The sequence below is a fragment of the Enhydra lutris genome, unplaced genomic scaffold (assembly GCF_002288905.1).
Source record: "Enhydra lutris kenyoni isolate GAN:26980312 unplaced genomic scaffold, ASM228890v2 scaffoldscaffold11, whole genome shotgun sequence".
NCBI lineage: Eukaryota > Metazoa > Chordata > Mammalia > Carnivora > Mustelidae > Enhydra > Enhydra lutris.
The window spans coordinates 4,123,189-4,138,381 of NW_019154095.1; the positions used below are offsets into that span (position 1 = coordinate 4,123,189).

At 41.2% G+C, this 15,193-nt stretch overlaps 1 protein-coding gene across 1 annotated transcript in view; it reads right to left on the bottom strand.

The window, feature by feature from the left end:
• LOC111144434 (CUB and Sushi multiple domains 1) overlaps nt 1-15,193 on the bottom strand; it is a 1,720,260-nt gene that overhangs the window by 1,494,733 nt on the left and 210,334 nt on the right. The gene's annotated exons all lie outside the window — the stretch shown is intronic.

The following is a 15,193-nucleotide window of genomic DNA, read 5'->3' on the forward strand; positions in this document are numbered from 1 at the left end:
CACGAAAAATATGTGATTTGTCGTGCACTTTGATTAATCATTGTCGTCCTAAATTATTGGGTGGTGGGTTGTTACTTCTCCTAGTGTTTTGTTTTTTTTAAAAAGATTTTATTTATTTATTTGACGGACAGAGATCACAAGTAGGCAGAGAGGAAGGCAGAGAGAGAGGAGACAGCAGGCTCCCCGCTGAGCTGAGAACCCGATGCGGGGCTCGATCCCAGGACCCTGAGATCATGACCTGAGCCGAAGGCAGAGGCTTTAACCCACTGAGCCACCCAGGTGTCCCCCACATCTCCTAGTTAATGTGCTTATTCTTATTACCTGCCCCAAATAAATTACAGCTTTCTTGGAAAGAAAACATATACTGGTCACAGCATAATAAACAAAAATCAATTACTGGCTTGAGCAGACGTCAAATGAATTGATTTTAACGTTTGGTTTTCAAGGTAAGTCTTTTGGATTCCTACCTATGTTTTTTCCCCATCACTAAGTTTAGATAGATTTAGAAATTTTAGTGATGATAAACTCAGCAGTCTGAATGAGTGAATTAGGATAATCCTATATATTTTATGCATAATGCCTTATAAAGTAACAGCTTTCCCAAAGGTCGAAGAAATGCTTCATCAATTTATATGTTACCTAAAGTTTGCTAATTAAGTAGGTTGTCTCTAGATATGTGATTTAGTACAGTCCGAAAAGAACGGATTCCAAAAGGAGTAAGTCTGAATGTTCATTCTTTGTAGGGAAATTCTGGCTTTGCCAGTAAGTCTATGGTATTGAATATCTAATTCCAGCTGCTGTAGATTTCAGAATCAAACTAGAAATTCATAAGAGAAAAATGACAGGACAATCACCAGTCCCTAAACAGCACACTTCTAAGTATCCAGGGATCGAAGAGGAAAATGAAGAAAAAAGTACATTGAAATGAATGAAAAGAAAAAGACAAGCTATCAAAAGCTGGAGAACTCAGTTAAGCAATGCTGAGAGGGAAATTAATAGTATTAAAAATACACATTAGAAAACAGGAGAATTCTCATATAAGCAACCCAAACTCCCATCTAAAGAACTTAAGAAAGGATGAAGAAAATAAACGCAAAGCAAAGAGAAGGCAAGAGGTATAAGATAAATGCAGAAATCAAAGTAACTTAAAATAGAAGAAAAACAGAAAAAAAAAATGAAACAGAAGCTGATTCTTTGCAAAGAGCAACAAATGTCTAGCAAGACTGACACAAAAAGTGGTGGCAGGTAGAAGACAAATACCTAATGTCAGGAATAAAATAGCAAATATTACTACAGACCCCACAGACATAAAATAATAAGGGAAAACTACAAAAAATACACACATAAATTTAATAACTTAGAAGAAATAGGCTGCTTCCTTAAAAAAGCACATAGTATCACAACTTACTGAACACAAAACAGAAAATCTGAATAACCCTGTAACTATTAAAACTCTCCCGGAAGAACTCCCCAGGCCAGGTGGTTTTAAGGGAAATTTTACTGGCATTGACTGAATGTCTGTGTCCCCCCAAAAATCACATGTTGAAACCTAACTCCCAAGGTGATGATGTTTAGAAGTACAGCCTTCAGGTAGTCATCTGGTCAGGAGGGCAGAGCCCCCATAAGTGGGATTAGCACCCTTATCAGAGAAATTCCAGAACATTTCCCTCCTCCTTCTATCATGTGAGGAACAAGACAGTAAGAAGTTGCTTCTGTGTAACAGAAAACACTCACACCGGAAACCAGACCAGCCAGCACCATGATCCCGGACTCCCTGTCTCAGTAACTGTGGGAAATAAATCTGTGCTGTTTCTGAGCCGCTTGGTCTGTGCTATTCTGCTGTATACACTTGGACAGCTACCCAAATGCACTAAGACATCTACCAAACATTTGAAAAATAAACATCTATTTTACAGTCTCTTCTAGAAAACAGAAGTGGACAGGCAACTTCCTTGTGTGTTTTACGGCATTAACGTTACCCTGTGCTAAGGATTGAATCACTGCCCCCAGATTCACATACTAAACCCCTTACTGCTCAGTGTAACTGTATTTGGAGACAGGGCTTTCAGGAGATAATTAAGATGAAATAAGGTAATAGTGGGAGGTGTTGATCTGACTTTATATAATGCTCTTCTAAAGGAATTATTCAAGGTTTTGTTTTTGTTTTGGTTTTGGTTTTGGTTTTAAAATCCTTCATTCTGTCAGTTTTAACATGTGTTCTGCTTACTAAGGTGGCTTCATAAGAGCAACAGAAAAAGAAAGAGATTCCCACCTGCCCCCAACATGCATTCGCTAAGCAGAGGCCATATGAGCAATGCTGAGAAGCAGATGTCCGCAAGGCAGGAAGAGTCTTCCCCAGAAGCTGATCATGCCGCCCTCTGCTACCAGGTATCCAACCTCCAGAACTGTGAGAACACAGATCTCCGCTCTTTAAGCCACTCAGTGTATGACATTTCATTGTGGCTGCCCAAGATCAGATACCCCGATACCAAAACCAGACAGAAACTTTGCAAGAAAACAACGAACCAATATTAGCTCTCAAAAATATGGGCATGAAAATTTTTAACAAAGTAAGAGCAAACAGAAGAAATATATAACAAGAATGATCCCTCATAACCAAGTTGTATTTATTCCAGGGATATAAATATGGCTCAGTATTTGAAAATCAGTCAATATAATCTGCTATCATGATGGCCTAAAGAATAAAATCACTAGATCGTGATAATCTATGTAGAAAGAAGGCATTGAACATATTTAAACACCCAATCATGAGAAAACTTTCCAGTAAAATATGAATAGAGGAAAACTTCCCCAACTTGACAGTGGATATCTTAAAAAACCTAAAGCCAACATGACACTGGGTGGTGTAAGACTGCAGGCTTCCCCTAAGACTGAGAACGAGGCAAGAATGTCTGGTCTCATTAGTTTTATTCAACATTGTGCTGGGAGATCTAGCCAGAGCCATAAGCCAAGAATAGAAAACAAATGCATATGGATTAGGATGCAAGAAATAAAACTGCCCCTCTTTGCGGGTGACACAACTGTCTACATAGATAGTGCCAAGGGGTCTATAAGAAAATGCCTGGAAATAATACTTGAAATGAGCAAGTGCACAGGATACACAATGAACATACCAAATTCAGTGGTATTTCTGCAGACCAGCATGGAACACACAGGCCCAAAATGAAATATTATAATGCCACTTACGATCACTTAAAAAAAGACTTAGCTGTAACAAGAAGGGCACAAAACTATACCCTTGAAACTGTGCTCTGCTGAGGAAAGAAATCAGTAAGAAGCTAATAACTGTAGCAATACACCATGCTAACAAGTTGGAAACCTCAACACTATAAAGATATCAATTCTCCGCAAATTTATATACAGGTTTATCATTGTTACTATCGAAATCCCCACAAGATTTTTTTGAAGATATGGACAAGATTCTTCTAAAATATATTTTAGAAGAAAGCCTTCAAGACCCAAGATGCCTGGGTGGCTCAGTAGTTTAAGTGTCTGCCTTCGGCTCACGTCATAATCTCAGGGTCCTGGGATCAAGTCCCGCATCGGGCTCCCGGCTCAGCAAGGAGCCTATTTCTCTCTCTCCCTCTGCTGTTCCTCCTGCTTGTGTTCTCTGTCTCTCTCTCTCTCTCTCTTAAATAAATAAATATTTTTTAAAAAAAGCCTTCAAACCCCAATAGAATAGTTTAAATAATTTCAGAAAGAATAAATCAGGATACTCATTTTCAAGACTGATTTTATAAATTTAGTAACAAGATCATGTGGTAAGGGTAAATTAACAGATCCATACATCAGTGGATAAGAACACAGAACCCAAAAACAGACCCACACAGACATGCCCAACAGAGTTCACAGTGTAAGGCAGGTCAGTACAGTAGGATAACCGTTCGACAGTGATGCAGGAACAAATGGGCATCCACACGCTGCCACAACAAAACTGAGCCTCTAACAGAATCCAACTCTGTATAATTGTTAACTCATGGATCATAGACCCAAAGGTAAAGCTATGAAAATTTTAGAAAAAAAACAGAGAGGAAAGTCTAGAACTAGCTGAAGAATTCCTAGACTGGACACCAAAAGCACAATTTATAAAAGGAAACGGACATATTAGACTTCATAAACATTAAACACTTTTTTGTGGAAGACCCTATGAGAAGAAGAAAAGACACGCTGCGCACTGGTAGGAAATATTTGCAAACCACACGTCTGACGAGGATAGGTGTCTAGAATTCGGGAAGAACGTTGAAGACCCAGCAGTGAAGGAACAAACAATCTGATCAGAAAACAGAGAAAAGACATGAAGAGTCATGGTATGTAAAGGGATGCGGAGGTGGCAAGTAAGCGCATGAAAAGATTCTCAACATCATTAGTCACTAGGGAAACACAAAGTAGAGCCACAAGGAAATGCAACTACATACATGTGCCAAGTGGCTAAAATAAAACGCAGTGACCATACCAAAGCTGGCGAGAACATGGAGAAAAATAGTTGTTCATCCATCACTAGTAGGAACAACCACGCTGGGAAAAACAGTTTGACAGTTTCTTAAGAAGTCAAATATGTAACAACCAAGCAATTGCTCTCCTAGACATTTACTCCAGAGAAATGATTTATGGTCACACAAAACCCACACACAAATGCCTATAGTATCTTCATTCTTAATAATCAAAACTTGGGAGCTACAGCAATTAAAACAGGATGGTGCTGGTACAAAGATACACACATGGATTGATGTAATGGAGGAGAGAGCCTAGAAACAAACCCATGATTATACGGCCAGTCACTCTTCAACCAAGGAGGCAAGAATATACACTGGGGAAAAGACCGTCTCTTCAACAAATGGTGCTGGGAAAACTGGGCAGCCACATATAAAACAATAAAACTGGGCCATTTTCCTGAACCACACACTAAAGTGAACTTAAAATGGACAAAAGATCGGGGCGCCTGGGTGGCTCAGTGGGTTAAGCCTCTGCCTTCGGCTGAGGTCATGATCTCAGGGTCCTGGGATCGAGCCCTGCATCGAGCTCTCTGCTCAGCAGGGAGCCTGCTTCCTTCTCTCTCTCTCTCTGCCTGCCTTTCTGCATACTTGTGGTCTCTGTCTGTCAAATAAATAAATAAAATCTTTTAAAAAAAATGGACAAAAGATCTAAGTGTGAGATTTGAAATCATAAAACTCCTAGAAACGAACATAGGCAGTAATCTCTCTGACGTGGGCCATAGCAACATTTTTCTAGATATGTCTGCCTCCTGAGGCAAGAGAAACAAAAGGAAAATTAAGCTTTTGGGACTGCACTAAAATAAAAGCTTTTGCACAGTGAGAGAAACTACCAGCAAGATGAAAAGGTGACCTACTGAATGGGAGAAAATATTTGTCCATCATACGTTCCATAGGGAGTTAATATTTAGAATATAAAAAGAATTTACACAACTTCACATCCAGAAATCCAATTAAAGAACGAGTAGAGGACCTAAATAGATATTTTGCCAAAAATGCCATACAGACATTTGACACAAACAGATACAAACAGTATCTCTCACCGTCAGGGAAATGCAAATCGAAACCACGATGAGATTGTGCCTCACACCAGGCAGAACAGCTAGGGTCAAAAAGATAAGAAATAACGAGTGGTGGCAGGGATGTGGAGAGAAGGAACCCTCATGCATGACAGGTAGGGACATAAATTGGGGTGGCCACCATGGAATGCAGTGCAGAGGTTCTCAAAAAGGTTAAACTAGAAAAGCCATATAGTCCAGTAATTCTACCACTGGGTATTTACCCAAAGAAAACCAAAACAATCATAAACACTGTGTTTATTGCAGAATTATTTACAATGGCCAAGCTATGGAGGCGACTCAGGTGTCCACCAACAGATGAATTCAATAAGGATAAAGATGTGATGTGTACATATATGAGTGTGTGCATGTGCGTGGTGTCAGTGTATACACAGAATAGAATGGACACACACACACACACAACTGCGCACGTATACCATGGACTATTGGTCATAAACGAAGGATGATGTTTTGCCATTTTTGACAACTCGGTTGGACCCAGAGGATATAATGTTAAGATATCAGATAAAGATATGAGACATAAGATGAATACCGTATGATTTCACTTATATGTGGAATCTAAAGAACAAAACCCAAAGAAACAAAAAATAGAAACAAACCCAGAAATCAAACAGCAAACATGTGGTTGCTGGGGAAGGGGGAGGGAAGATGGACAACACGGGTGAAGGGAGTGGGAGGCACAGGCTTTCAGGGATGCGACGAATAAGTCACGCGGATGGAAGGCCCAGCGCAGGGACCCGGGTCAGCGGCGCTGTAATAGCGTCCTATGGGGACACATGTTGCTTCCCCTGGGCAGGGCACAGCGTAACGCACAGACTTGTCGAATTGCTGCGCAGTGCCTGAAGCTAATGCCACATCGTGTGCCAACTGCACTTCAACTTTTAAAAAAAGAAATGAAAAATTGGAAACAACTCAAAGGTAAATGGTTCACACATAGTAATAAATAATAATATAGTACTATTGTATAACAAATAAAACAATAAAATAGTAAATGTTACTATAATAATAATTTTATCAAGAGAAACAAACTATCGATGTGCACCACCTGGATGAACCTCTAGAAAACTATGCGCAGTGGGAAAAAGTCAGCCCTTCAAGTTTGCAGAGTCTAAAACATTCTTGAAATGGCAATACTATTGAAGACAGGAACAGAGTTTTTGTGGCCGGCCATGAGGAAGGTGGTAGGGGCAGAAGGGACATGTGAGCGGCTAAGAAGAATTAAATGCGGATTCTCATGGGACTGCAAAGTGGCCTATGTGTCCACCAATTCAATGTCAATATTCTATGGTGTTAATGGACTACATACGGTTCTGCGAGAGGTTACCTTTGTGGGAACCACGTAAAGAGTACCCAGAATCCCCCTGTGTTACTTCTTCCAGCTGCGCGGAAATCTGTACTTACCTTAAAGAGTTTAATAAAACAACAGGTCGGAGGGTTTGGGACTGAGAAGCAGTCAAGAAAATATTAACGGATGAAAATAACCAAATTTGTAAAAAACCAAGAAAACAGTATTTAATAACAAAGCATTTTCTCATTAGGTTCCAAAACTAAACTGAACAAAAATTGTTGCGGATTATTTCATTTGGTCATTTGCCAATTTTAAATGTTTATTAGTATAGGTTTAGACATCACATAATGTGGTAGCACTTTAAAATAGATACAAATTTGTGATTTCTTTAACAAGTTTGATAAAGAATTGTGATTTTGAAAGGACCCAGTTGAACAGTATGAGCTCAGAAAGAAAGCAACACAATGCTTAGAGTTCTAAAAAAAATGTTATGTGACTATGTTTTGCAAGTTTGGGGAAGTTTAGCATAGATGAAATACATACACCCAGAACCTGCTTCCAATAGTTGAAATGGGACAGACACAGTCCTAGTTGAGTACAAGGGAATGGAACCCAACATTGGTTGAGTACGAAGAGAGAATGAGCTGGTCCCGCTGACCAGAAAGAACATTCAGGAGCTAAATGTGATTTTGACGTTTATAGCTGTTCCTCCGTCACACCAACTGAGGAATGTTCATGATCAAAGAATGTTACAGAAAAGGCCCGTAAAGGGCTCCTGGGTGGCTCAGTGGGTTAAGCCTCTGCCTTCGGCTCGGGTCATGATCTCAGGGTCCTGGGATCGAGCCCTGCATTGGGCTCTCTGCTCGGCGGAGAGCCTGCTTCCCCCTCTCTCTCTGCCTACTTGTGATCTCTCTCTGTCAAATAAATAAATAAAAATCTTAAAAGAAAAACAGGCCCGTAACATACAGGTTTCCATTTCTTTAAACATTTGCTGTTGAGAACACCCTTTACTTCGTCACTTACTCATTTCCATGTAGACGCTGGGGACTAATGTTAGTGTTACCTTTCTCTGAGGGGTACCTGTTCTTGGGAACAACTGGTTTATTTTTAACCCCTAGGAAATCACGGAGCTGTTGAAGTATGTCCCTTAGTGTTGACTAAAACACAAAACAAAACAGAACAAGTCAGAGCCAAATTTCTGGCCTTTCCAAAGCAGCACGTAAATCTGAAGAGATCTCATTCCAGATTCCATACATCTGTATCCTTTCTAATTCTTATCATGCTGCCAACCAGGTCTCTTTGTATTTTGGTAAGCAACCTTAATTCCGGCTATAAGGAATCAGAGATGAATAAAATTCTAAGTCAGTGAAAGAAAACAAGATCCACTTTCCCATCCCTGTTCCCATCAAGCGCAGTTACCTACCCACCCCGGTAAGAACATCTGATCTCTTCTTCATACACTGTGACTCAGAATACTGGTATTTCAGAAGACAGAGACTCTAACATATTTCAACCACTTTAACACGGAATGAAAATCAACCCACAAATACGTAGGGTCCCTTTGTACACAGGATTTTTTTTTTTTTTGCCATAATTCTGCCTAACAAGAGTAAGTGGGCTTTACTACACAGTGTGGCCACCTTGCGCAGCAGGTGGCCGCAGTCTGGGCTAGAAGAGGGTCCGTTTTCCCCAGATGATTCTACCCCAACGTCCATGCCAAGGTCAACCCTGGAGAAAACAACCCTATTATCCCTATTCCAAGCATTAGGGATTTTGTTCATTTGGTTGCTTCTTTCTGAAACCCTAACTGAATCATTTGCAGGAAGAAAAAGAGAATAATTAGTAAAGGGGACAGGGTATGAGAACAGTAACAAGAAAGCCATTTCATTGTCAGTAGAAAACAAAGTGTGGCCCCTAGTGGCCCAGATATGTCTCTGTCTCTCTGTCTCTCTGTCTCTCTGTCTCTCTCTCTCTCTCTGTGTGTGTCGCTCTTTCTCTCTCTTTCCAGTGATGCCCCGGTGTCCTATTGAATCTCCTTTACACGACTTTCTGGGACCAGGAGAAAGTAATCACATCTCACAGACAGCAATGTGGGGAAGCAACAGAGCATGCATGTGCAAGGAGAGTGGGTGTGGGGGAGAGCAGAGAATGGGGAAGCGGACGCACCAACACAAGCCAGGTACCTGCTCACTCGGCGGAAACATGAGTCTCAAAATCGAACAAGTTCATTCTGTTTCCACCCCTCAAGAAAGTACTACAATGAACTGCACGTAGAAATAAATCCAGACTATTTCCACTCCGTTATCATTCAAGGTACTCAAGTCACTGTTATCCATGGAATAATCATGAATATTGGACATGGTATTGTTGAAGGAATAAAGGGGGGAAAAAAGAAGCAGATTCAGTGAAAAGCGAAACAGAAACAGATGACTGGTATGAGTCTAGTTTATTTCCCAGAAATTAATAAGCAAATTATGACTCCATCAAACAGACGCTCACTCCCAAATTACATACTGTATATACTGCATAATCTATAGTTTTTGTGATTTTAAAATGTCAAATATCTTTAAAACTACAGTTTAGTTAAATGTCAAGTGAATGCTTTAAGTAAATTAGGGAAAAAAAAGGTCCCTAACTTAAATCTTTTCTCAGTGAATGTAATTGCTTTAAAGAAAATCTCTGCAAAGCCAACTACTGCCAAAATCACATTAATACTCCAAATTGATAACATCACATTTCATACCATATGCCAGTGTGGATATCCTTATAATATAGCTTATATAAAAGCTTGTCTTAACACGAGGAGTGAGATTAGAACCATACCCCAGGAGTTAGCAATGATCTAAGAGATTAATGTATTAAAGGTTTCACCAATCAGATTAATTTCCTCAGAAAGGGTCCCGGTTAACCACCGTCTAAGTCCTGACTCAATGCCTCCACGGCTGAGAAGACCCTACAAAGAAGTTAATTATACTATTAACTAATAACTTAGTTTTGTTTTTTGTTTTTTGGGTTTTTTTTTTTTTTTTTTAAGGAATCTATCTCTATGATGTTCAAGTATTGGTCCTATTACTAGTACTTCTCATAGTTTTCATACCATGGAATAAAATATGAGGCTTCGTTTTTCAACAAAGCATCTGTTGTGTGGTTATTATTATTATCTTAAGACTTGTGACTCTCTAGGTGTCTTATTGGAGCCTGAACATTACTCTGTGTTTACTTTGTAGTACGATACTGTGTAATGAGAATCAATTCTTTATCGATTCAAGATCTTTCCTGGACTTCTCCTAAAAGTCATTTCAGGATTAACACATTCTAGGCATTCAAGAAGCTTCTCTTCTAGAGTGAAGGCTAAGAAAATACATGGAATATTCTGGAATATTCTGGAACACATGAAATCTCATAGCAGCCCAATATGATGGTGGGAATATGGGGCTATATGTAAAGTTCTTGGTAACCACTGTATGTTCAACAAGATACAAAATCCGTGATGTTCTCCAACAACCTCATAAATTCCTTTTCAATGTTTTAAAATAAATTGGGGCCTCTGGGTGGCTCAGTGGGTTAAAGCTTTTGCCTTCGCTCAGGTCATGATCTCAGGGCCCTGGGATCGAGCCCCGCATCCGGCTCTCTGCTCACCGGGTAGCCTGCTTCTGCCCCCTTCTCTGCCTACTTGTGATCTCTATCAAATAAATAAAAATTTAAAAAGATAATACAGGATCTCAGACAGGTAGGCACAGCCCCAAATTAAAAAGTATACATTAAAATTTGGGAGGAAAAACTGTCTTCCAAATCATCACAGGATTATGTAATCATAGGTGATAAAACTGACTATAAATGAAATGAACCATTTTGTAGCAGAAATAAGAATCTGACAGTCACCTATAGATGTGGCAGAAAAACTGGGATTAATTTCCAGGTGATGTATCCTGATGTTGAATCATAAGAAAACAGAAAATATTGTCAGTGAATTCCATAAGTTTTATATTTCCAGCTACCAGGCATCTACGATGAAGTTAACTAATCGTTTGCTGAAAGTTATTCAAAGTCATGCATTAGAATTTGTCCAAGACTGGTTGCAGGTGTAGGAAAATGTTCTTTATGAGAGCAGAATTTTAAAGTAGGAAGTAGCATTAAATAACATTAGCTGTCAGTTATTTCAGCTTTTTACTTTATGGAGAGAAGATCGGACGCCGAGAGAGACTCAGCGACTTGGCCCGAGTGGCGCACACAGTGCCAGAGCCCACGCTGAACCCTGAGCTCATCTTCCTCCCAAGCCAGTGGTTTTGCCACTTAGGCATTTCAAGGTGACCTGTCCAGTGGGCGGAATTATGGACATGTCCCTTTCTTTTCTTCTCTCACCCTCCTTTCTCCCCCATCAGTCCCTCTTCTTTTCGGGAATTAGTTACCACTGCATGTACGGCGCAAAGAACCAAGTCTGTGGCTTCTGAACAGACTCTTGAAACTCAGAGCACCTGCCTGTCAGTTAAATTGTCGGGCTCAGGGTCATGTCGCAAGCAGTGAACCTGAAAGACTACGGCACCACCCCTCCCCCCTTAGAGACTTGGTTCCTGGTGGAGGGATGAGGACGGTGCGGGCAGCAAGAGTGACCTGCAACGTCAGGATGTCCCCAGAGACCCAAGGTGCACGCAAGTACCAAAGGAGACGGGTTTCGGCTGCAGGGGGGCCCTGCGGGATCCCACCCTCGCGAAGAGGCCCTCACGCCGGAGCCCCGGGATGTGCGTGCAAGCATCGCAGGGCAGGTCCCTCTCCGGTGACATTTCCCAGTGCAAGCGCGAGCCGAAGACTCTGCCACCCAAGAAACTAAGAGGCATGTCCTCCCGGTCCCGAGTCCCCGAGAGCACGCGAGCAGCTTCGTGGGCTCCCGACAAAGCCCGGCTTAAGTTACATCTCCCACTGTGTCCGCAGGAGGCAGGTCTGGGGCCCGGGGGAGGCCCTTGTGCTCTTGGGGCTGTGGGTCCTACCAGACCCCTGGACTCAGATACCGTCTAGACAGCCTGGAAGCACGTAGGTAACATTTTAGAAAAGACGGAATTACACACACCCGTGCACACACACACCTACACACACGCATGCACCTACCATCTTTGCACACACATACACAGACACACACGCACACTCACCCACCTACACCTACACACTCCACACACATACACACATACCCACCCACTCCTACACACACATGCACACACACACGTACACATGCACACTTAGTGAGGAATCTACCTCAACTTTACCAAATGAAAATTTCTGTTATTATTTGGAAAGGGACTCTAGGTAGAAATTACTACAAAATTAGGGACGTCTGGGGGACTCCGTTGGCTAAATGTCTGCCTTCAGCTCCGGTCATGATCCCGGGGTCCTGGGGTCCAGCCCCGCATCAGGCTCCTTGCTCAGCGGGCAGCCTGCTTCTCCCTCTGCCTCCCCCTCTCCCTGCCTGTGCTCTCTCGAACAAATAAAATCTTAAAAAAAAGAGAGAAATTTCTATAAAATCTAATTTAAACAGTTACATGTTATTGTTACATCTTGACTTGTGGCCTTTCAAAATAATGCCTGTTTTTCTGTTCTGTTCAACATACCACTTATTTCTAATAATTAAGATAAAATATACAAATCCACTCATAATATCAATTTCAAATATACATTTTATCATAGCATGCTGTCCATAAATACACACATTCAAGCTGTTGTGTAATTCCATTGCTAAAAAAAAATGCTGGATTTTAAGCTCAGGGACCATCAGTTTATTCCAGCTTTCTCGTCAAAGACTGAGTTAAATACCTTCTACTTTCTTTAAGTTAAGATTTTCAAAATTTTTTGGCCTCTGTGGTAGGTCATATGATTGGCCCAGCTACAAAGAGGGTCAAAGAAGCTGCTATACTTGGTCATTACTGCTGTGTAATTGATTGTACATTTTATTGCTAATGTCATTAAGAAATTAAAGCTGCAAGTGCTGTGTTTCCATGAGACAGTTCCAAGCGCGGATGTGGCCATCTGCCCTGCCTGCTTCCCGTTGACAAGCTCTCCTCACGTCTCTGAGTCTAGTTGACTTAGGAAGAAGAAAGATATCTGGTCATCTGGTTTTGTTGCTCTATCTTAGCCCGACACTGAGTTCCTATCAATACTGAGTTGCGATTATTAACAGACCAAAAGAGTCCAGAGGCAAAACATTTTGTAAAGTCCTGCATTTACAAAGCCCAAGAAAGGATTTCGTGTTCGCCTGCTGTCCATTCGCTAAACGACAAGGAATACACACAACAGAAGCAGGGGAAAATCAACTTTAACAAAGGAAAAGTAGGGCTTCCTGTTGTAAGACAGCTACCTCTCGTCCAAGAGTCAAGACATCTTTTCCTACTGTCTAGTGCTTCCTAGGAGCTAAGTCATTCTCCGTAGCTTGTTATCTGCCCTTGAAGTGATAGCACAGGAGGATACCTAAATGCTTCGCTGGTGCCATTCTCAAATCGTTTTTCATGCTAATCTCAGGAATAAAAAATTCTTATACCTAGTGAGTACCTGTGTTTATATCTACATGTCTAAGGACGAAGGGACATATACATACGCAATATGTTTTCCTATGATAAATTAGAAATCTTCCCCATAATTTAATAATGTGCTTATGCTCAAGCTACTTTAAACAATATTTATACTCCAGAAATTTCAGGGTTTTTTTCACATCTATGAAAATTAACATATATATAATTTACAGAGCTCTTAAAAAAGAGAATTGAAGCCTTGAAAACACACACACACACACACACACACACACACAGAGTTGATGCTATAAGCCACACTCAACTTTCTTCTCAGGAGTTCTGTGTGAGAGACAGACTGCTCTCTTAAAGGATCATCTCTCTCTCTTACATTAATGTATTTGACACTATTTTGAAAATGTCACCATATTTCTAGTAGCCTTCTTGATCATGAGAATACTCTGTCCAGTTTCTCCTGACACATTTGGTCCCATCACTCGGCAACAGCTCTGTGTGCACACATGCATATGTGTGAATGTACAAAATACAGCTGGAGAGCACCAAGAACATCAGCCTCCCGGGCTTCAGAATGTCCTACAAACCCTGGCTGAGTCTGACCTGTTGCCAAGTCCTTTAAGCAATTACAAAAAATGAAGAGGTTGCTGTAATTTAGACTAAAGAGTCCCAGTTGGATCAAAAGCTGGTAAGGGAAGGGCTCGTTTCATTGCAGGAGACCCGGGTATGCACTGATGATAGAGACGAAGTCGGGCTAGACCTGAGAACAGAATGAGTGCACAGACCAGTGGCCTCTGCACTGGGTCCTCCTCGACTTGGACCCCATGCAACCAAAGGAACAGAAACTCTGAGAAGGGGGGTGCGCTCACTGTGGCCCCTGCCTCCCTCCGTCCCCGCCCGGGAGCTCCCAAGATTGCCTGCAGCTCACTTGTTGAAATGTTCCCAGGACTCTCTCCCATCAGAGATGGAGTCCAAAAATAAAGGAATTAAAGGAAAATCATGGAAATAACTTTGATCATACTGCTTGTTCTGATTCCACAAAACAAGGTTCGGTGTGGATCTATCCTGCTCCCCTCTGGTCTGCCAACACTAGGGAAAGGCTCCTTAGGTCAGCCAGGCTCCACCTTCCCCCCAACCCCCAATCCCCTCACCACCCCAGGGATTTAGGCAGGGGTTTCCTCACATGATGGTAAATGCTTTGGAGGAAAAATTTTCTAAAATCACATTTCTTGTTTTGGTGCCTAATATTTTATAGAAAGAGCAATTAAACCATTGCATTTGCTTTAACTTATACCTTGTCTTCCAAAAAAGTTTATTTTATATATATATATATATATATTATATATTATATATTATATATTATATAGATATAATATATAATATATATATTATTTTTTGTTATATATATATATATTTTTTAATGCATCTCGGGGTGCGGGGGTGGCTCAGTGGGTTAAGCCTCTGCCTTCAGCTCAGGTCATGATCTCAGGGTCCTTGGATCAAGCCCTGCATCGAGCTCGCTGCTCAGCAGGGAGCCTGCTTCCTCCTATCTCTCTGCCAGCCTCTCTGCCTACTTGTGATCTCTGTCCATCAAATAAATAAATAAAATCTTCAAAAAATTATTAAAAATGCATCTCGTTTTCACAAGCTCCCCTGCTCACATCCCGGTTCCTCCGTGGGTCCCTCTGTCCCAGAAGCCCGAGCAGCCTCTTGTGCAGTGAGGGAGGCTTAGCCCTTGCTATACCTCATCGCACTGAACAAAACTTTGCCCATGAGGGAGCTCACTCTCTCATCAAAGGGCTACTCGAA